The sequence below is a fragment of the Furipterus horrens genome, unplaced genomic scaffold (assembly GCF_987537825.1).
Source record: "Furipterus horrens unplaced genomic scaffold, mFurHor1.1.pri manual_scaffold_4, whole genome shotgun sequence".
Lineage (NCBI taxonomy): Eukaryota > Metazoa > Chordata > Mammalia > Chiroptera > Furipteridae > Furipterus > Furipterus horrens.
In genome coordinates this window covers 118,496,440-118,520,024 of record NW_028327174.1, presented here as the reverse complement: position 1 = coordinate 118,520,024, position 23,585 = coordinate 118,496,440, and the positions used below count along the sequence as shown (strand labels likewise).

The 23,585-nt window shown below is 40.2% G+C and overlaps 1 pseudogene; it reads right to left on the bottom strand.

Annotated features, from left to right (window-relative positions):
* Positions 1–18,073: 18,073 nt before the first annotated feature.
* LOC150012726 (single-stranded DNA-binding protein, mitochondrial pseudogene) lies at positions 18,074–18,505 on the bottom strand (annotated as a pseudogene).
* Positions 18,506–23,585: the final 5,080 nt, after the last annotated feature.

Genomic DNA, 23,585 nt, shown 5'->3' with positions numbered 1-23,585 from the left:
GCTTCTCTTATCTCTTAGTTAACTGTAAACAGTGTGTAACAAAAAGTGTATGAAGCCTTGCACCTCATGTCATATGGCGCCAGAATGTTTAACAGACCCTGACACTTGTTCTTTACATTGATATCTGTCATCAGTAACTGTCAACTGTAACCCAAGCATCTGAAAGCTAATTGATGATATATGAATCCTGACCTTGTATCTCCTGAATCCCCTCCTCAACAAAAGGGTCTAAGAGAGGACATTCAAGGCTCTTCTCCACTAGAGAGATTTGCCACCTCTCCTCCTCCCAGACAAAACAGTGTCTGGGTAATTTTGTTCTCTTATCCATGATCCTGAAACCTCTGCTGGACAAGGAGTTCCCACTGAGCCAGTGCATTGTAGGTAGACCACTTCAAGAGCTGAGGAGAAGAGATATGGGAATACTGGGCCTTGCCCCATTGCCTCTTAAAGCAAGATTCAGATTGGATAACACCCTTTACTCCACTTTTCAAATGGCCTCTCTCTCTGCTTCAAATCTGTACCTCCCCCCTCTTCTCATCACCCTCTTGCTTCAGTTCATTTCAGCCATTATATGCTTTTAGGTAATTCATGTGGCTACTGTTCCCAGAGGTGGACAACAGAGACAGAGTCTCCATGTTGCACCATCAAGCCAATCTTGCTGAACCATATTTATCCTTCTGTGGTTCCAAGTGGTGTATTTCACAGTGTCATGCAGCTGACCCATTAGGGCTACTCGGTACAGAGCAGTGTTGCTGACACAGTCACAACTCTGCACAAAATGTAAAACCCCAACCCCTTAGGAAGTTGTTCTTCTGGGTAGACACCAGCACTGCCAAAAAATTTCCCATGTGTAGCCTGATCATCAAAGTAGAGCTGATTTGCAGGAATGAGCTCTTAATCTTTGAACACAAGCATCCAATTTTCTTTCTTTTCTAAACATAGTCTCAGTGAGATTGTGATTATCTGGAAGGCACTGGAACAGGTCAGCATCATATAAACCAAGTTCAATAGTCAATCCTACCAAGTTTAAGTGGTTCTAAGACTAAGGAAATCTATGTTCCTGTCTAGAATCTGTGACTAATTTGTTAAATTGGGCCAGCAATTGAAATGGCATCTTTGCTTGCCTTGGTCTGCATCTAGATAAGAACTAGAAACACCAAACATTGGATCTAGAATATGTATCAAAAGAATCACTCCAAAATCTATTACGGATGATAAAAATTTGTCAATTTGTAACAACTTTTCTTCCATTTCTGTGCCATCTGCCATGTTTTCTTTTCATCCTTATGTTCCTTCCTCTTCCATCTCTTCCTTTTCTCCCTTCCTTTCTTCCTTCCTTCCTTCTTTCCTTCATTTTCTCCTTCCTTCCTTTATTCAACCAATATGTCATATATGCTAATATTATGCTAGGCCTCAGAGAAACAAAGATGGAAACTCATGTTTTCTGTTCTAACTGAGCTCCTTCTCTTCGCAGGGGATCTCCATTTGATACATGAACTATAATAAAGACTGTGATGGACATACAGAAGGCTGACCAGGGCAGGGCTTGTCAGCATCCCATAGACCTCCTATGGAGTTTAATTTTCAAAGCCTGAAGGGAGGTCAAATGGACAAAAGACAAAGAGGAAGTCAGGGTGTTCCAAAACTATGCAATGTGGTGCACAAAGATGTGGGCCAGAGCCTGGAGTGTTTAGACAATACAGTTGTTTCTCAAGATGGAGCTTGGGGTTCAGCTGGATGTGAAGGAAAGAGGGATGCAGACACAGGCAGAGACAGTCTTGAAGGGCATGGTTTCCTCCACTCAGAAGTCTGGAACTTATTGCAGCAGGAGCCACAGAGAGACTTTAAGAGGAGAGAAGGCCCCCGATGTTGTGTTTAGAGACATGTTCAGAAAAACTGGGCCTGCTCAGGGAACCTCTTAGGAAGCTATTGTAAAAGCCCTGACAAGAGGTAAGGATATCAATACCCAGGCAATTCAGGTAAGAGATGTTTCAGACATAGAGACTCATGACCTTTTTCACCAAATAGGTGAAGAGTGAGAGGTGGAGTCCTCAATCTGGTGGGCATCTATTGAGATTTCTTTCTAAGGAGCTGAAAGTTCACATACAATGGTGTTAAAGGCCTTGAAACAGCCTTACTTTCACAAAATATCTTTCTTGTTAGATCCTGAGGTCTAGAGTACCAACACAAGCATCTTATATGTGTGCCCTAAAATACAAACATCCCGGGGGACCAAGATGGCCGCGGAGTAGGAACAATGTTCTCAGCTCGCTCCTGTTAAGGAGACAATCCAGGAGGAACAAACTCGGGAAGGAATGACTGAGTGAGTGGGAATATCTGATAACGTGAACAGGGAGGAGATCGTGGGAGCAGCGTGGAAGGGGGTGGAAGGGTTTATCACAAACTGCAGGCTGAGTCATTCTGAGACTCCGTGCGTTTGCAGTATCAAGCCGGAGAGCTCACTAGCCGGGAGTGGGTTCTTGTAGGGAGTTAGGGAGAGGATTTGGCCGAAAAAGCCAGAGGAGTGAGAGAACAGTGAACAACCAGGACTGGGAGAAACTGTGTGACCTGAGTCTAGAGAGAAACATCCTCAGCTGCAACCTCCGACGGAAAGCTCTGCATCCCGGGCGCGCCCAGCACTTGCGCTAGGGCCCTACAGAACAAAGGAGCAGTTTTGGGGCTAGGGGACGGGCCGCACAGAAAAACTGTTTCGGAACTCCGGACCGGGGGAGAACTGTGGTCTTGAAATCAGTGTTTGCTCTTTAGTCGCGCTAGAATCCCACAGAACAAAGGGCAGGTTTGGGGCTAAGAGAGAGGTGGGACGCGCAGGGTGTGTAGGTAGGGAAGAGGGCGGAGGCAGAGGTCCTGGAGGGGAGACGGTTTTAGGGCAAGGAGAAGGGCCCGCAGGGAAGGGCTGCTGCGGAGCTCCAGACCGGCAGAGAGCTCCGGGGAAGGAGAGTGCTGCGCCGACCGACCACACTAGAGTCCCACAGAACAAAGGGACGGTGCTGTGGCGGGAAGAAAGATAGAGCGCGCAGGCCGATAGACAGGGAAGCCAGAGGAAACGGTAGCTCGGAATAGAGACAGTTTTGGGGCAAGGAGAAGAGCACAGGCAGGAAAGCCACTGCAAAGCTCCAGACTAGGGGAGAGGCCCTGGGCAGGAAAGGGCCACTGGGCCCGGCACTTTGACCGACTGTGCCAGAGTCCTGCAGAACAAAAGGACGATCTTGAGACAGGGAGAGAGGTGGGGTGCACAGGCATATAGACAGGAAAGAGAGCAGAAGCTATAGCCTGGGAATAGAGACAGGACCAGAGGCAGGGCGGGGATTGCTGGCAGGCACAGGCTGGACCAACAGAGGGAAGGAGTAGCTGGACAAGCCTGAGGAGGGCTGAGGCTGCCTCAGGAGGGGACTACTAAAGGCAGCTCACAGCAGAGCGGTGGTAGGCCTACGAAAAAAAGACTAGCAACCCCAGAATCAAGCAGAACCCTCCCACAGCCAGCCAACCAACCAGAAAAGATTTGAAACTCATGGAATTTTGAATAGGAGCAGACTCAGGAAGGAAGCAAGGAAAAACCAAAAAACAAACCAACCAAAAACACCCAGAGACTGTGCATAAAAGTTGAATTGAGTTAAAATCCTCATTCTTTTATCTCTCACTCTCTCTCTAACTACCCCTACCGTCAGTCCCTTCTTATTCTCGCTCCTTTTCTCCCCTCCCCTTCCCCCCCTTCTCTCCCCTTAGCATTCTCCCCTGTATCCTATTCTCAGTTAATTTTATAATTTTAAGTTCTCTCCCTTTCTCACCCTCTCCTTTCTCTGCGCTACTCACCTTCAACTTTATTAAATTTCTTTCTTTATTTTGTCCCCCTTCAGTCTACATTCATTTTTCTTTCATCTCTTGTCCTTATTTTCCTTCTCTCCCTATACATAATCTCTCTCTCTCCCTATTACACTTTATATTCTAATCTCTTAATATCCAAATTATAATTCTAATCTATCCCCCTCTCCCTTTACTCCCCTATTCTTACCCCTTCTCTTTTTCTACCCCACCCCCCCACTTCTTTCCCTACCTCTTGTATTTCTCTCCTTCATCCTATCTTTTGCCAACTCTTCAATTTCAATCCTCCCCTCCCTAATATCTCCTCTTCCTCCTGATTTCCTTCCCTCCTCTGAGCTCTTTTCCTCCCAAATCCTCTTGCTTTCCTATCTCCTATTCCTCTCTCTCTATATTCACCTTTTCTCTCTATCTTGCAACTTTATATCATGTTTTAATCTCCTAATCTTTTTTATAACATATAATTTAAAAAAGAATTTTAATCCAGTCCCCTCTCTTCTACCTCCCCTTCTTCTTCTGTTCTCTCTCCTACCCTTCTCTTCTCTACTTTCTCTCTCTCTTTCCTCTCTCCCTTCCTGTCTTGCTATTTTCTACTCTGTATTTTTATCCTTAAAAAATTCTCTCTCAATCTATTTCCTACCTTCTAACCTCCCCAGCCCTCTCTTTCAACTTCTGGCTGTCTGTCTACCTGGATGTCTGTTGTGTCTACCCTACCTCCCACGCTAATCATATAGTATATACCGATTATATAATCCTAATACTATACACTTCCACTTTCTCTCTCCACACTGTAACCCTCCCCTCCTTTTCAAACAGACAGTGTAAGTGTTAATTGCTCTCTTACATAACCTTGATCCCAATTGCTAATATTAATACTCTATCAACTTCCAGCTCAAAAATTACCCTTCCTTCATTTAAAACAACTCCTTTCTGTTTCTCCTACGAAATAAGAGTCCCAGTATCTCCACAAGTATATTAACATGGGCTCATTTGCAGCCTATAGTGGGATTGTATTTGGGGGAGACATTGGAGGGTGTGGGTTTCTTGCCTGGGTTGTGTAATTATGTTTTAGCAGCACCTTCACAAAAGATCTCAAGACAAGGTGGGCAGAGTGACTCTAAATCAACTAACCAGAGAAAAAGATCCACCAAAAAGTAGCTGAAATACAACCAGACAGATTAAAGAAATATCATCAAGGACAACACAGACGGAGATCCAGGAGGGCGGAGGAGTAAGTGGAAGCTACACTAACCTCCTCCAGGGACCAGCCAGTGCTGACTCAGCCCCAGTACAGCAGCAGACCATCCCCCTCCAAGTGGTGTCATACTAAGGGGAAATAAAAGCCCTGCCTACAGGAATTAAGTTGCCACACCCACGGTCCTTAAGCCTGACGGCTGATCACAGATTGAGTATAGTAACAACTAAAGAAGAGAGACAAAGGCAGTAGATCCCTGGAAGTCTCCAACAGGCTGCCTAGGACCAGTCTGGTACATGATCTGACGCTACCAGAGGCAGATCCAGGAAGAACTGATCATTCTAAGAAGCACCAACAAACAAAAGGAATCACAAAAATGGGGAGACAGAGAAACAACCCCCCATCAAAAGGAAAGGTAGAATCCCCAGAAAGAGTGCAAAATGAAATAGAGGGGAGCAACATATCAGATACAGAATTTAAAACATGGATTATGGAGAAGCTAAATGAGCTCAGCGGAAACTACAAAGAACTCCAGAAAAACTACAGTGAACTCCAGAAGAACTATAAGGAACTTACTGAGAATTATACCAGCATCAAAAAGGACATGGAAGCTATCAATAAGAGCCAGGAGGAAATGAAGAATACAATCTCTGAATTGAAGAACACAGTAGAAGGAATTAAAAGCAGGCTAGAGGAAGCAGAAGATCGGATCAGCGAGCTGGAGGACAACGTACACAAAAACTCCCAGACAATGCAACAAAATGAAAAAAGACTGAACAAGACTGAAGAGGTTCTAAGACAGCTGCAGGACAACATGAAACGTAACAATATCCGTATCATTGGAATTCCAGAAGGAGAAGAAGAAGAGCAAGGGATAGAAAACCTCTTTGAAAAACTAATGACAGAAAACTTCCCTCACATGAGGAGAGAAAGAGTCACGCAAATCCAGGAGGCACAGAGGGTCCCAATGAAGATGAACCCCAACAGGCCCACCTCAAGACACATCATAATTAAAATGGCAACATCCAAAGACAAAGAGAGAATCCTAAAAGCAGCAAGAGAGAAACAACTAATAACATACAAGGGAGCTCCAATAAGGCTATCCTCAGATTTCTCAGCAGAAACACTACAAGCAAGAAGGGAATGGCAAAAAATATTCCAAGCAATGAAAAACAAAGGCCTACAACCAAGAATACTCTACCCAGCAAGGCTCTCATTCAAAATGGAAGGCGAAATAAGGAGTTTCTCAGACAAAGGAAGACTAAAAGAATACATCTCCACCAAACCAGCAATGCAAGAGATGCTAAAGGGGCTTCTCTAAAAAGATAAAGAAACAGAGAGAAACAGAGAAGAACACGAGTACAAAGGGGGAAAATGACAATGAATAAGTACTTATCAGTAATAACCTTAAACGTAAATGGATTAAACGCTCCAATTAAAAGACATAGGGTAGCTGAATGGATTAGAAAGAATGACCCACATATATGCTGTCTACAAGAGACCCACCTTAGAACAAAAGATCTACACAGACTGAAAGTAAAGGGATGGAAAAATGTATTCCAAGCAAATGGACATGAAAAAAAAGCCGGGGTAGCAATACTTATATCAGACAAAACAGATTTCACAGCAAAGTCCATAGAAAGAGACAAAGAAGGGCATTTCATAAAACTTAAGGGAAAAATCCATCAAGAAGATATAACCCTTATAAATATATATGCACCCAACTTAGGAGCACCCAAATATGTAAGGAAAATTTTGAAAGACTCCAAGAAAGATATAAGCAGCAACACACTCATCGTAGGGGACTTTAACACCCCATTGTCAACAATGGACAGATCTTCAAAGCAAAGAAACACCAAAGATATTGAGGCACTGAACAATACTTTAGAGCAAATGGACTTAGTCGATATATATAGAAGTTTACACCCCAAAGAAGCAAAATATACATATTTCTCAAGTGCACATGGAACATTTTCAAAGATAGACCACATGGTAGGACACAAAACAAGCCTCAATAAATTCAAGAAAATTGAAATTATATCAAGCATCTTCTCAGATCACAATGCCTTAAAATTGGAAATCAACCTCAAGGAAAAAACTCAAAAACATTCAAACTCATGGAGAATGAATAACATGCTATTAAATAATGAATGGGTTAACAATGACATCAAGGAAGAAATCAAAAAGTTCCTGGAAACCAATGATAATGAACACACAACAACCCAAAACCTATGGGATACAGCGAAAGCAGTCTTAAGAGGAAAGTTCATAGCAATACAAGCCTACCTAAAAAAGCTAGAAGAATCTCTAATAAAAAATTTAACCCTACAGCTACAAGAACTAGAGGAAGAACAACAAGCAAAACCCAGACCAAGTAGAAGGAAGGAAATCATCAAGATCAGAGCAGAATTAAATGACATAGAGTCTAAAGTAACAATTCAAAAGATCAACAAGAGTAGGAGCTGGTTCTTTGAAAAGATAAACAAAATTGACAAGCCTTTAGCCAGGCTCATCAAGAAAAAAAGAGAGAGAACCCAAATAAATAAAATCAGAAATGAAAGAGGAGAAATCACAACTGATACCACAGAAATACAAAGAATTATAAGAAATTATTACGAACAACTGTATGGCAAGAAATTTGACAACCCAGAGGAAATGGACAGATTCCTGGAAAACTATAGTCTGCCCAAACTGAATCAAGAAGAAGCAGAAAGTCTGAATAGACCAATAACAGCTAGCGAAATTGAAGCAGTAATCAAAAAACTCCCAGCACACAAAAGCCCAGGACCAGATGGCTTCACAAGTGAATTCTACAAAACATTTAGGAAAGAACTAACTCCTATCCTCCTCAGACTATTCCAAAAGATACAAGAAGAGGGAAGACTCCCAAACTCGTTCTATGAAGCCAGTATAACCCTAATTCCAAAACCAGGTCAAGACACAACAAAGAAAGAAAACTACAGACCAATATCGCTGATGAACATAGATGCTAAAATCCTCAACAAAATATTGGCAAACCGGATCCAGCAACACATTAGAAAGATCATACACCACGATCAAGTAGGATTCATCCCAGGGATGCAAGGATGGTTTAATATTCGCAAATCAATAAACGTGATACACCACATAAACAAAATGAAAGACAAAAACCACATGATCATATCAATAGATGCGGAAAAAGCATTTGATAAAGTACAACACCCATTTATGATAAAAACTCTCAGCAAAATGGGAATAGAGGGAGCATACCTCAACATAATAAAGGCCATATATGAGAAACCTGAAGCCAACATCATACTCAATGGGCAAAAACTGAGAGCATTCCCCCTGAAATCAGGAACAAGACAAGGATGTCCGCTCTCTCCACTCCTATTCAACATAGTCTTGGAAGTTCTAGCCACAGCAATCAGACAAGAAAGAGAAATAAAAGGCATCCAAATTGGAAAAGAGGAAGTAAAACTGTCATTATTTGCAGATGACATGATAGTGTACATAGAAAATCCTTTAGACTCCACAAAAAAACTACTCAATCTAATAAGTGAATTCGGCAAAATAGCAGGATACAAAGTCAATATTAAGAAATCGAAGGCATTTTTATACACCAACAATAAAAAATCCTTTAGACTCCACAAAAAAACTACTCAATCTAATAAGTGAATTCGGCAAAATAGCAGGATACAAAGTCAATATTAAGAAATCGAAGGCATTTTTATACACCAACAATAAAAACTCAGAGATAGAAACTGAAAGAAAAATCCCATTTACCATAGCAACAAGAAAAATAAAATACCTAGGAATAAACTTAACCAAAGAGGTAAAAGACCTGTACACAGAAAACTACATAACACTGAAGAAAGAAATTAAAGAAGATACAAATAAATGGAAGCGTATACCATGCTCATGGATGGGAAGAATCAACATCATTAAAATGTCCATACTACCCAAAGCAATTTATAGATTCAATGCAATCCCTATTAAAATACCAGCAACATATCTCGCAGACCTAGAACAAATACTTCAAAAATTTATATGGAACCAAAAAAGAGCCCGAATAGCCACAACAATTTTGAGGCAGAACACAGTAGGAGGAATCACAATACCCGATATCAAACTATACTACAAGGCCACGGTAATCAAAACAGTCAGGTACTGGCATAAAAACAGACATATAGATCAATGGAACAGAATAGAGAGCCCAGAAATAAGCCCAGGTTCATATGGTCAACTAATATTTGACAAAGGGGGAAAGAACATCAAATGGAATGAAAAGAGCCTCTTCAACAAATGGTGTTGGGAGAACTGGACAGGGACATGCAAAAAAATGAAACTAGACCACCAGCTCACACCATACACCAGAATAAACTCAAAATGGATCAAAGACTTAAATGTAAGCCGTGACACCATAAAAGTCCTAGAGGAAAAAATAGGCAGGAAAATTTCAGATATCCCACGTAGCAACATTTTCACTGATATATCTCCTAAGGCAAGGGAAATAAAGGAAAGAATAAACAAATGGGACTACATCAAACTAAAAAGTTTCTGCTCAGCTAAAGAAAACATCAGCAAGAGGAAAAGGAAACCAACCATATGGGAAAATATATTCGCCAATGACATCTCAGACAAAGGATTGATCTCCAAAATATATAAAGAACTCATACGACTCAACACCAAGAAGACAGACAACCCAATTAAAAAATGGGCAAAGGACCTGAACAAACACTTCTCCAAAGAAGACATACAGAGGGCCCATAGACATATGAAAGTATGCTCAACATCACTAGCCATCAGAGAGATGCAAATTAAAACCACAATGAGATACCACCTCACACCAGTCAAAATGGCAATCATCAACAAATCAACAAACAACTTGTGCTGGAGAGGATGCGGAGAAATGGGAACCCTGGTGCATTGCTGGTGGGAATGCAGATTGGTGCAGCCACTGTGGAAAACACTTTGGAATTTCCTTAAAAAACTAAAAATGGAACTGCCTTTTGAACCAGCAATTCCATTGCTAGGATTATATCCAAAAAATCCCGAAACACCAATTCAAAAGAACCTATGCACTCCAATGTTCATAGCAGCACTATTTACAATAGCCAAGTGCTGGAAACAACCTAAGTGCCCATCTGTAGATGAGTGGATCAAAAAACTGTGGTACATTTACACAATGGAATTCTATGTAGCAGAAAGAAAGAAGGAACTTCTACCATTTGCAACAACATGGATGGAACTAGAGAAAATTATGCTTAGTGAAATAAGCCAGGCAACAAAAGAAAAATACCTTATGCTGTCACCTATTACAGGAAACTAATGAACAACACAAACAAATGAGCAAAATTGAACCAGAGGTATGTAAACAAGAAGTAGACTAACAGTAACAAGGGGGGCGGGGGGGAGGAAAAGAAAGGTGTAAGGGGATGGGTCAAGTTAAAAAATATATATATATATGAATGACCCACAGACAGGTGCAACTGAATGGGGACTAAATGTGGGGGAGGGGAGGGACAGGGTGCAGGGAAACAAGAGGGCTAAAAAAGTGAGACAACTGTAATGGAAAAACAAATCAAAATTTTTTAGTGGGGGAAAAATGAAAATATGAAGAATGGAAATGCCAGTTCAGTGAATATTAGGACAAAGATTTTCCTTCACGTTGTATATTTTTCTCCCTATTTGATCCCTCCAGAGTTTGGCATTCTAAACAAGTAAGTAATGACATAAGTTCCTTTGCATAGAACTAATAAGACCAGTTGTCAACAGAGGTTCTTTTTTTTTTTTTTTTTGACCAAGTCTTTGACTGGAATGTCAAGCCTAAAGGAAACATACTTGGGCTCAGATTGTTACCAGAAAGCCCCGAGGAACTGGGAATGACTTTCAAAGGTAATAAAAGCCCGTGAGATAAAAGGCCTGGTACCATGGTTGGTTGTGCGGTCCACAGCAATCTTTCCAGGGAAGGAACGAAGGTTGTTTTCCTGAAAGATGGCTAGAAGGGACCTTAAGGCACAAGGAAAGACCAGAAAGACTTGGAAAAAACAGGTGTGTACAGGCAAGGATGAATGCCAGATATGTGGCACAGCTTCTGTGCCCTGAAGAACAGACTGAAGGTCACCCCAAATATTCCTTGGGTAAGTTCCAGCAAAGCAGAACTAAAGATCATAAGTGATCATTTGCTGCTCTTGTTATGTTTATGCAAATGAACAGGATAAATTAAAAATGGACTTAATGTAGTCCCTTTAAAGACAAGGAGGGTAACCTTAGGGAGAAAAATTATTATTCAAGGAAAATCACAATGATCAGTAGTAGAGTATAAAACAGGGCAACTAACAGTCTTAAAAGTTTCTTCTCCAGATTTAGAGACTTGTTTGCGGGTTATGTTACATAAATTAACACGTGTTTTTTGTTTTCAAAGGACATAAGCCTATGATCGCATTACCTGAGTGATTATCTGTACGCATAAGCCTCACTTAATCCTCTCTGCAGCGCTGCCTCCTGAGACTCAACGGTTTGGCTGAACTAAATGGCTGGGTTGGGGAAGAATGGGGTGGTCTGTGGGCTTCACTTTAAAACGGGTTTCTCCTTTCTATCCTAATGGCTTGGACAGAAAGGGCCCAGAGGTCTGAGAGGGGGAAAAACCTAAACTATTTACCTCAGCCCAAACTAAGTATAATGGGCAAAAGGGTTTTGGACAGGCGAGATGTGCCTAGCACACCTTCTTACAAAGAAACTTTTTTTTTCCCTAATATGGAACATTGAAAAATTAATCCCTGCCTTTTGTCATCTAGTAGTTATGGATTGAATGATGTCTTTTAACCCTTTTCGCCAAATCTGTTGCCCTCAGAACACAACAAGGACACCAGCCTGTTGAACCAAGCACGCCGTTGACCGGAGACAGCCAACTGACCTGGAGTCTGCACGATCCTTCCCCATGTGGGAAGGCCACCCTCCCCTCCACACCCCCACTCATATTAGGGTTTTCTGGACCCAAGGGTAGGTAGGACGACGACCATGTCCAGCTTGAAGCAGCTAGAGGAGCTTGAGACCTTCGCCCATTGTCCTTTACAAGATTACAAAGGGTCCTAATATTTGAGAGGGGGGGGATAGTTAATTTTTACGAACCAGGGGTATGGACTTGGGGGGGATCGCTGGGGGAGGGGGGTGCTGGGGGGAGGGGAACAAGGGGGAGAAAATTGGAACTGTTGTAACAATATAATCAATAAAAAACATTAAAAAAAAAAATAAAAAAAAAAAAAATAAAAAAAAATAAAAAATACAAACATCCCTGAAAGTCACCCAAGTCTGTCAGCTCATTCTAATGGGAGAGCAGAACCTGATGGGAGGGGTAGTGAGGCTGCTGCACCTGGATGAGCACCAACATTGGGGGCCACCTTAAACGTGACCCAAGTCTCACATCTACCTCCCAGCATTCCACAGGATGGGCATCTATACTCAGGTGAGATGACAGAAGGGAGAAACTAAAAGACACCATCTGACCTAAACATATTGAATGAACCCAAGCCCAGAGAACAGTCCAAAGTCTGAAAACAATAAGGTGGGGCTGAACAACATCGGTCAGGGGACAGAATTTAAGGGGTGATGATTGGCACCCAGCAAACCTTCAGAAATGCTTCCCTTGACCTTTTGATTAACTGAAAGATGACCAGAGTTGCCTAGAACAGAGCATTATGCCCTGGCTGCCCAGGGTGGTCACAGGTACTTGCAGACTCTGAACCGTGACCGAGCCTGGATAGAACTGTAACGGAATCCCACCATGGCCAGCAGTTGCTTGGCCTGCTGAGAGGGACTGCACAACTCAGTTGGTTCAGGGCAGCAAATTCATTCACAGTGATTGGATGGTATCATCTTGATGAAAACAGAACAAAACAAAACAAAACAAAACAAATTAACAAAATACACAAGGGCTGTAACTGCTTGTTCCCGGCATTGTTAATTGTCTTCTAGCTTGCTTGGTGCAGACATAGTACCCTCTTCTCCTTAAATTTTCAGGGTTCATTAAGCTCAAAAGATGATGATATGAAAGTCTCAAACACAGAGGCGGGTCCAAAGTAGATACCAAATTAAATAATCCAATAGCTGAATAAGAAAAATGATTTGAGTGCATCTCATTTATAGACATTTTACCTGTATTATTTCCAAATCTCAATTTTTTCTTGAAAGATAACTACATTACCTTGACTTAGTGAATGAGGAAACAGAGCACAGAAAGTGCCAACAGCCTGTCCAAACTATCCAGCTTGTTAGCAGAAGGCTGGAGTTCAAACCCAGAGTTAACTTTTTAAAAGGAAAATATGCATGGAAAAAGACGGCCTGAGGTCTGTTAACATTTCTTTTAGTGAGAACCTGTGTCTTTCCCTCAAGGTATTATCTAGAACAACCTAGAATATTTTATTTTTCTTTCTCATAAAACTCCAGGGGTCAAGAGAAGTGGAAGTGGGGGACGGGCAGTCCATTTCAATCTCTTGGTTTAAATGTTCAGGGGGTAGATTCCACTGCTTTCCTTGCCCATCCTGCTAGTTTTCTGATATGGGCACCCACCCCTCACTGTGTCCATGGACCATCCATGAACTTCATTATCCATGAAGGTCATTATAGCACCTGGCTATAGTCTTTCCTAACTAAGTGATATTTCTTAATTTAGTGTTTGCTTAGGGGACAACTTAGTGCAGTGTGAAACTGGCAGACTTGAAAAGGAAGCAACCCAACCAACCCTGCGAGAGGGCCACTCACAGGCATGCATTCTGACTCAGGTTCTCCTGGCCCCATACTTGTGAACATAAGTCAGAAGAAGGCAGTTTTGGGGGTCCAGAATGTACTGAGCAGTTTGTAAGTGAAACAAGTGAGTTTGAGATTCATGATTTTCCATATCCTGCAAATCACAACTGGTTTTTTCATCTGCATGTGTAAGTGTCTGAAGATGCTAGGTTTTGTCATGTACTGCATGCTCAGAATGCTGCTCTGGCACACGTGGAAGAAAGAATTGTGGCCCAGTGAGTTCTTAAAGCTTTCCTACTAGAATTCAACTAATACAGTGAAACAAACGAATAATATATTCAGAGATATATCTGTAGTTTAAGAAAAGAATTTCCAGAAGCAGCTGGTGAGAAACCCAGCACATATGTTCCTCTCATTCACGATGGGCAGGCATCTGACTGCTGTCAGCGCCTGCAAGACCTCTGAGCATCCCTGCAGGCCTGTGCTTTGCCACCAGGGCTGACCCAACTGGTAGCATCTCCCCTGGGGCCATGAGCTTGCAGAACGGTTATTGGTGGAGGGCAATGCGTGAGGGGCAATGTTGAGATCATATGTTTGCAATATAGTCTTTCCTATAAGTCAGCTGGGCAACTGCTCAGCTAGCTCAGCTTTTATTGAATGTAGGTTCACTCAAAGTAGAACATCAACATACATTAATATACTGTCACTCTAACAATATAAGAGAAATATAAAACACACACACACACACACACACACACATACAGAGCAATCAATGGGGAATAACAAACCTGAGTACTATAGTCTCAATCTGTGGGTCCAAGAGACAGCATGGTGGGCAAGGGAGTTGTCAACATCTTGCAAGGAATGATCTCTGGAGCCAGGTGAGCAGCAGGGCAGGCGAGGTCCTTGGTACAGCAGGACAAAGACTTTGGCAGCTGATGCCCAGGAAGATCAGTGTGGTGTGGAACAGCACTCTGGTGTGTGGAGCTCGGCTGTCTCAGCAGTGGTCGGGAACCTGCCTCAGTTATACCTTGAAAGTGGCGTACTCCACCTTTTTGCACCTTTTCAATAAATGTATTAGCATCCCTGCTGGCAAATGTGGAATTTCCCCAGGAGTTTATCTATGGGTTGCCTGCTTTACAGACATGGCTGTTCTGGTCATGTGTGCAGATATCTTAGGTGTGTCTCCTTGCCAGATGTGTCTAGCATTACTTAGGTAGTTTCCTTCTTGAACCAAAGTGCCCTGGCTGACTGGCAGCCATATTGGTTGATATGAGTGATGCCATTTTGTTTTATATACTTGATGTTATCTTGATTTGCCCTGGCTGGTTTAGCTCAGTGGATGGAGCGTCGGCCTGCGAGCTAAGTGTCGCTGGTTCGATCTTCCAGTCAGGGTACATCAGAGAAGGAAAACTCTGACACCAAAAAACCTCCGCTGCCTTGCGGCATACCTCTTCAGGGGAAAGGCTAAGGGAGTAAACCCCGACAGAAAATCCGGAGCCGGAGTCCCTAAGGCGGTTTGACGTTGTAGTCAACACCGGCAACTCCTGCGGCGCACCTGAAGCCAAGCTGTATCGACTCCGTCTTTCCCTTGGACCCTTCAGCTGCGAAGAGAGGGGGGGTCTGCTGCATGGGCAACAGCAGACCCTCCGTATTACCCTGCCCAGGCTCTGTAGCTTCAGCTTCACGGGAGAGGACACTCCAGCGTCATCGCAAGATGTCGATTCAACACGGGAGGAGACAGATACCATGTCACTCCCGAGTCGGACTGCACAGCCATTCTCGGCGGTGCAGATAGACTCTTAAGAAGCTACACCATCGTCTCTCGAGACGAACGGCTGCCGACGACGACGAGTGTTATCTTGATGGGACCAATGCCATTTTATTGGTCCTGCTCTCCATAGGCAGAAGAATAAGACAAGTGAACTTTCAAACGATAGACACTTAATAAATTCAACCTCAGCTTCTTCACTGTGGCCTCTGTGTCTTGAGGCCAGTTTAAATGCATCTGGTCCTGTATTGATTGTTGCGAGCCCACAACTCACTCAGCACTAAAAGCCACCCACAGGCAGATTCTGAACTGAATGCATATACCATGGGTTCGTTGAGCTGTTATTGTGTTGGGACATGTCTCCCTGATGAACAACCCAGGCTTTCTGCTCTGCCACCCACATGGGCTTTGGGCTGCAGCTGTGGCCAGAGGCAGGGAAGATTATTCTCTTAGCTCTGTCTTCTCAGTTTATTATTGGTCTAGAGATTGCACCCTTGTATGGATGGAATAGCTTACCCTAGAGTTGGTTACACACAAGGGAGTTGTCAGCATCTTGCAAGGATTAGCAACATTTTCTGCTAATAGGTTTAATTCTATGTTACTTTTTCTGTTTGATTTTTTAAACTTATTTACTTCTTAAAAATTGTGGTTAAGTTCCGGCCAAGTTGGAGGCTTAGATGGACATGCTCATTCTCCCTCTACAACTAGAGAGGAATACAACTACCTCAAAACAAAAGATAACTAAAAATTCCAGAAAATAAAACTACACAGAAGCCCAAGCCCAACATATGAAGTTATAAACCAGCAGCGCTCGTGGGTCAGGTAAGAGGAGTGAAGGTGGGCCGTGCTGTTTGCTGTAGCACCAGGGACAGCGGCAGGGAGAACAGTCCTGGCTGCAGTCGAGCCACAGCAGCTCCTGACCCCAACGCTGGGAAAAGCAGCCACCGCATTGCCTCGGACAGTGAGGCCCAGAGGGCGGGAGGACGGACCCGAGTCTCCCAGTGGAGAATAACAGCAGGAATCCATTTTGGACCCCCACCCCCACACAAAGCGCCACAGCACCCTGAAATAGGTTGTGGATTGCCGCTGGTCGCTGGGTTGTGATGAGTACACAGGCACTGCCCCCTATAGCCGGCCCAAGAAAACAAAATGCAAATCTGTCAAAATGAGACAGACAACTATAGAAATCCTGGTGGCGCAGTTCACCAGGCAACAGATGAAGAACCTGACAGATGAACAGATAAGAAACCTGTCAGAGGCTCAGTTCAGGGCCATTGTTATCAGGTGGCTTACAGAATTAACAAAAGATTTGGAAAAAGACGAGAAAGGATTGAAAAACACTCACACTGAAAAGAACGAAAACACATACAAGACAGATGGTGAGGAAATAAAATCCAGAATTCAAATCAACAAACCGGAACATAGAGAAGGAACAGTCAACCAGTGTGGAAAGAGGAAACAGAAAGCAAGGAAAGTGAGAAGAGGATCAGAAACCTCTGGGACAGCTATAAGAAACTGAATATAAGAATAATAGGATTGCCAGAGGGCGAAGAAGAACTAGAAATTGAAAAATTAAGGGAAAATATAATAAAGCAGAACTTCCCTAACTTGGGGAAGGAAATAGACTTACAGGTCCAGGAAGCACAGAGAGTTCCAGAAAAACTGGACCCAGGGAGAAACACACCAAGACACATTGTAATCAAAATGTCAAAAGTAAAAGATAAAGAGAGAATCTTAAAAACAGCAAGAGAGAAGAAAAGAATCATGTACAAAGGGGTCCCAATTAGACTATCAGCTGAATTCTCAAGGGAGACCCTGCAGGCAAGAAGGGAAATATTCAAAGTAATGAATATCCAAAACCTAAAGCCATGAATACTCTATCCAGTGAAACTGTCATTCAGAATAGAAGGGCAGAGAAAGTGCTTCCAGGACAAAATAAAACTGAAAGAGTTCATTAGACCCAAACCACTGTTATATGAGATGTTAAAGGGACTGGTTTAGAAGAAGGAGGATCAAGACTATGAACATTAAAATGAAAACTGCATCACAAGAAACAACAACAGAAGCTAGGGAACTGAAACAAAGGCAAACCAAATAGGCAACAAGAGTGGAAAAAGAACTATAGGTATGGGGAACATATTGGGGGGAGGTCAGCAGGGAGGGGTAAGGGGTTAAGGGAGGGGGAGATGGTACAGGAATTAAGAAGCATAGTAGGAGGGAATGGAGTAGACAGGAAGAGGTTGAGAAGAACTATATGCACAACCAATGGACATGGACTAAAAGGAGGGGACAAATGGAGGGAGGGGGTCACCAGATGGAGGGGAGTAGAGGGAAGGGAAATTGGGACAACTGTAACAGTATAATCAATAAAACATATTTTTTAAAATTGTGGTTAAAATATACATAAAATTTGCTATTTTAATTATTTTTTATATAAAGGGATATTTTAATTCTTATCATTAGAAACTATAAAGACTATACATGAATTGGAAATGAGACTGTACCAAACAGTGGACAAAGGAGAATAGGCCATTCTCTGCCTTTTATTTTGTCTAGTCACTCAGAAATACGTTATCAGCTATGGTTGTAGTTGCTTGTTACCTCACATTATTTTTATCCATGTATTCCTCATAGTCTGCTTGCCCTTCCACATAAATTCGAGATCCTTTTTTCACATACTAATATGCCACATCTCTGAGGTCTTCTCAGAATCCTGAAATTCTGTACCATGTTTTCTTTTTACTGATATCACCTATTTGGTACACTTCATTTTCTCCTTATTTCCACATCTCATTTGATGCTAGAGAAAATATTGTACTTGGTTTTTCCCTTTCACCTGTCTCATGACAGGGTCCCGACCTACTCGCCTTAGTGACTGCACATGATTCAGAGACTGTTTGAGAACCAAGCTGCTTGGTTTTTCAAACTCATGTCATAAACTGATGAAGCACCTGTAATGCAGATCTTTAAAACATTGCTTCTATTTCTCTTTTCCTAAAATCTGATCTTTAGTCTTATCATTGCACAGGAATTGTGTCTTCCTCCCATCCTTACTCCTATTTTATTTATTAAGTGTACAGATTGCTGGTATTAGGTACAATCACATTATTATAAAACCATCATCAGCCACCCTCTAGTTCCAGAACATTTTCATCTTGCAAAACTGAAACTCTGTTCCCATTAATCATTAAATTCCCATTCCCCTGCACTAGCCCGTCAACTACATCTTGTTCTCTGCCTCTATAAGTCTGACTATGTATTCTCTGGACCTCATATAGATGGAATTATTAATATTTGTCCTTTTTTCTCTGGTTTATTTCATTCAAATTCATCAATATTGTAACATATGTCAGAATTTATTTCCTTTCTAAGGCTAAATCATAGTCTATTGTATGGATAGACTACATTTTTTTATTGACCCAGCTGTTCAAGGACACTTGAGATACTTCCATCTTTTGGTTATTGTATATAATGGTGCTATGAATTTGGCTATAAAATACTGCATGTTCCTGTTAATTCTACATTATTTTATGCTCTGTTTTGAAACAAGAAAATCTTGAATTTAGCTAAGCCCTCTTTTCTTCTCTGTATAATAAACAAAAGCATCTGCTTCTGACCCTGGGTAATGATATTTGACTAATGCTTCTGAAAACCAGGTATGCACCTTTCTTTTAAATACCTGAATAAGAAGACAATTTTTTCTGGAGTATTAAAATACCACAGGCAAATTTTGGCAAGGTACCAAGTTTGTTGAAACCACCAAGAAATCCATTTCACAACTAAATTATTGGATCCAACCATAACAAAGGACTTTTTAAACATGGGCCTCATAAATTGTAATTGGACCACACTGTTAAAGTGTGCAGTCCTGACTCTCTGAGACCTGCAGGGTGAAGCCAAAGAACTTATCTGCACGACCCATGGACATAAACTAAGGGGGGTGGGATTGTTAAAGGGAAGGGGTGTACTGGGCAGAGGCGGAGCAAAGGGGGGAAAATTGGAACTACTGTAACAACATAATCAATAAAATATACTTTACAAAAAGATGAAATTTAACAAAACTTGCACACAGAATAGGTAATCTAAAGAGTGTTAAATCTAAGAAATTCAATCAACAATTAAAAACCTTCCTTAATAGAAATGACCAGACCCAAATGAGTTCAACTGTGAGCTTTACTAAATATTTAAAAAATAATACACTTAAGCTCCACAATATCTTCCAGACTTTACAAAAAAATAAAAAAACAAACAAAATACAGAATAATATCTCTCATGAACATAGATACAAAAATATTCAACAAAATATTGACAAATTAAACCTAACAATGCATTAAAAGAATTATATGCCATGACCAAGTGGGATTTATCCTAGGTATGCAAGTCTGGTTTAACAGTTAAAAATCAATTAATGGGTTAAATCATCAAGCTAAACAAAAATCTCATAAATATATCAATTGATGCAGGAAAAGCATTTGATGAAATCCAACATCTATTTCTGATAAAAACTCCCAGCAAAATAAAAATGGGGGAAAGTTCTTCAACTCGATGAACATCTACAAAAAAACCTACATCCAACATCATACATAGTAGTGAGAAACTCAATTATTTTTGCTAAGATCTGGCACAAGACAAAGATGTTGTCCCCCTCTCACCACCCATTTTAAATATTGCCCTGGAAGTTTTAGCTAATGAAAGATAAGGAAAGGAAATAAAAGATATACGGACCAGGAAGGAAGAAATAAAACTACCTTTGTTCACTGATGACATAAATGTTTATGTTGAAAATCTAAAAAAATAATCCTGGAACTCTATGTAATTATAGCAAGGGTGTAAGATACAAGGTTAATACACAAAAGTCTATTTGTCTTTCAATATGCCACAAGTGAGCTGGAATTTTAAATTAAAAACACATTACCATTTATTTTTGTACCCTCCCAAAATGAAATACTTAGGGATAAATCTAACACAAATATGTACAAGATCTGTATGAAGAAAACTACAAAACTCTGATAAAAGAAATCAAAGAACTAAATAAATGGAGAGATATACAATATTCATGTATAGGAAGACTCAATATTGTCAAGATGTTGATTCTTCCCAACTTGGTCTACAGATTCAATTCAATATCAATCAAAATTCCAAGTGTTATTTTTGGATATCAACAAACTGATTCTAAAATTTATATAAAAGATAAAGACACAGAATAATTAATTCAATATTGAAAGACAAGAACAAATTGTATAACCAACTCTACCTGACTTCAAGACTTATTACAATGTTTACAGTAATTAAGACAGTGTGTACTGGTGAAAGGATAGACAAATAGAGCAATGGAACAGAATGGAGAGCCCAGAAATAAACCCACATAAATATAATTAACTGATAATTAACAAAAGAGCAAAGGCAATAGCTATACAATAGAAAATAGATTCTCTTTTCCATAAATGGCACGGGAGTAACTGATCATCCACATATATATAAATAAATATTGGTATAAACCTTATCTTTTTATAAAAATTAACATAAGATAAATCATAGACCTAAATGCAAAATCAAAACTATAAAATTCCTAGAAGATAACATAGGATAAAATATAGATATCCTTGGGTATGGTAATAACTTTATGTACAACACCAAAGGCACAATTCATTTAAAAAAATCGATAAGCTGAACTTAATTAAATTAAAACTTCTGTTTTGCAAATGACATTGTCAAGAAAATAAGATCACTAGCCACAAATCGGGGGAAAATATTTGCAAAAGACACAGAGGACTGTTATACAAAGAAGTCCTAAAACTCCATAATAAGAAAACAAAATACCCAATTCAAAAATGAGCAAAAGACAAAAAATACATCAAAGAAAATACAGAGATGACAAAGAAGCACATAAAAACATGTTCCACATTATATGTCATTATAAACTTGTAAATTAAATCAATGTGTTACCATTACAACTAGTTAAAATGTCCAAAATACAAAACACAGACAATACCAAATGCTGGCAAGAATTTGGAACCACAAAATTGCCTATTCCTTGCTGGTGGAAATATAAAATAGTACAACCACTTTGGAATATAGTTTGACGACTTCTTATAATACTAAACATACTCTTAACACTCAATCCTATTTCTGGGTATTTACCTAAATGAGTTGAAAACATATGTCTACACCAAGACTTGCACACAGATGTTTATTGAAGCTTTATTCATAACCACAAAAACTTGGAAGCACACAAGATGACCTTCTGTAGGTGTTATAGACTGAATTATGCCCACCCCAGATTTGTAAGTTGAAGTTTTAACCCTAACCTATTCTGACTATATTTGGAGCCAGAATCATTAAGGAGGTAATTAAGGTTAAATGAGGTCAGAAGTGTAGGGCCCTATTCCAATAAGGCTGGTATTTTTAATAAGAAGAGAGGCACTACAGCTCTCCTATTCTATTCTGGGTGCACACCGAATAGGGCCAAGAGAAGATATAGAAAGAAGGAAGGCAGGAAGAAAGGTCTGTCTCTCTGGAAACTACCTCTCCTAGTAGCTTTATTTCAGATTTCAAACCCCTATAACTGTAAGGAAATAAATTTCTGTGTTTAAATCACTCAGATTGTAATTTTTATGTCAGCCCCAGGAGACTAAAACAGTAGATGAATGAGTAAATAAACTGTGGTACAATGGAAAATTATTCAACTCTAAAAATAAATGAGTACTCAACAACAAAGTATCAGGGAAAATTTTAAAAATTCAATCAAAAGAAAGAAAATGCTGAGGAATAAATTTAACCAAAAAGGTAAAAGATTTATACACTAAACACTGTAGGACACCGACTTGAAAACAAGTAACAACACAAATGACAAATACATTCTGTGTTTATGGATTGGGAGAATTAATATTGGTAAAATATCAATACTCCCTAAGACAATCCACAAAGTCAATGCAATTCCTAAAATTTCAATGGCATTTTTCACAGAAGTGAAATAAATAATCCTAAAATTTGTATGGAACTACAAAAGACCCTGAATAGCCAAAGCACTATTCACAAAGAACAAAACTGAGAAAACACAGTTTCTGGTTTCAAACTATATTAAAAAGCTATAGTGATCAAAGCAGTATGGTATTGACATAAAAACAAACACCTACATCAATGGAAAAGAATAGAGAATCTGAAGTAAACCCATTTGTATACATGGACAATTAATTTTTGGAAAAGGAGACAAAAGTATACAATAGAGAAAGGAAAGTTTTTTCACTAAATGGTGTTGGGAAACTGGACACCAATATGCAAAATAATGAAACTGGAAATCTATCTTAAGCCATACACAAAAAGTAACTCAAAATGAACTAAAGACTTGAATGTAAAACCTGAATCTATAAGATTCCTAGAAGAAAACATAGGTGGTAAGCTCTTTGACATTGGTCTTGGCAATGATGTTTTTGATTTGACACCAAAAGCAAAGGCAACACAAGCAAAAAATCAATAAGTGGGACTTCAAAAAATAAATAAATAAAAAGAACTAAAAAAGAAAAAGAAGTTAAAAAAAGTGGTACTCCATTAAACTAAAAATCATCTGTTCTGCAAAGGAAATCACCAATAAAATGAAAAGATAACCTATGAACTGGGAAAAAATATTCACAAAACACATATCTCATGAAGGGTAAACATTCAAAATATAAGAAACTTGCACAACTCAAAAGAGATAACCCAGTTAAATAGGGCAAAGAATCTGAATAGACATTTTTCCAAAGAAGACATAAAAATGGCCAACAGCATGAAAAGGTGCTCAATGTCATGTCTCATCAGGGAAATACAAATTAAAAACCACAATGAGATATTATTTTATACCTGTTAGGATGTCCATCATCAAAAAGACAAGAGATAACAAATACTGGCAAGGGTGAGGAGAAAATGTTCTAATGTTAGTGGGGATGTAAATTGGTGCAGACACTGTGGAAAACAATAGGGATTTTTTCAATAAATTAAAAATAGAATTATCATATGATCCAGCAATCCCACTTCTGGGTACATATCTTAAAAGAAGAAAGTCACAATCTCAAAGAG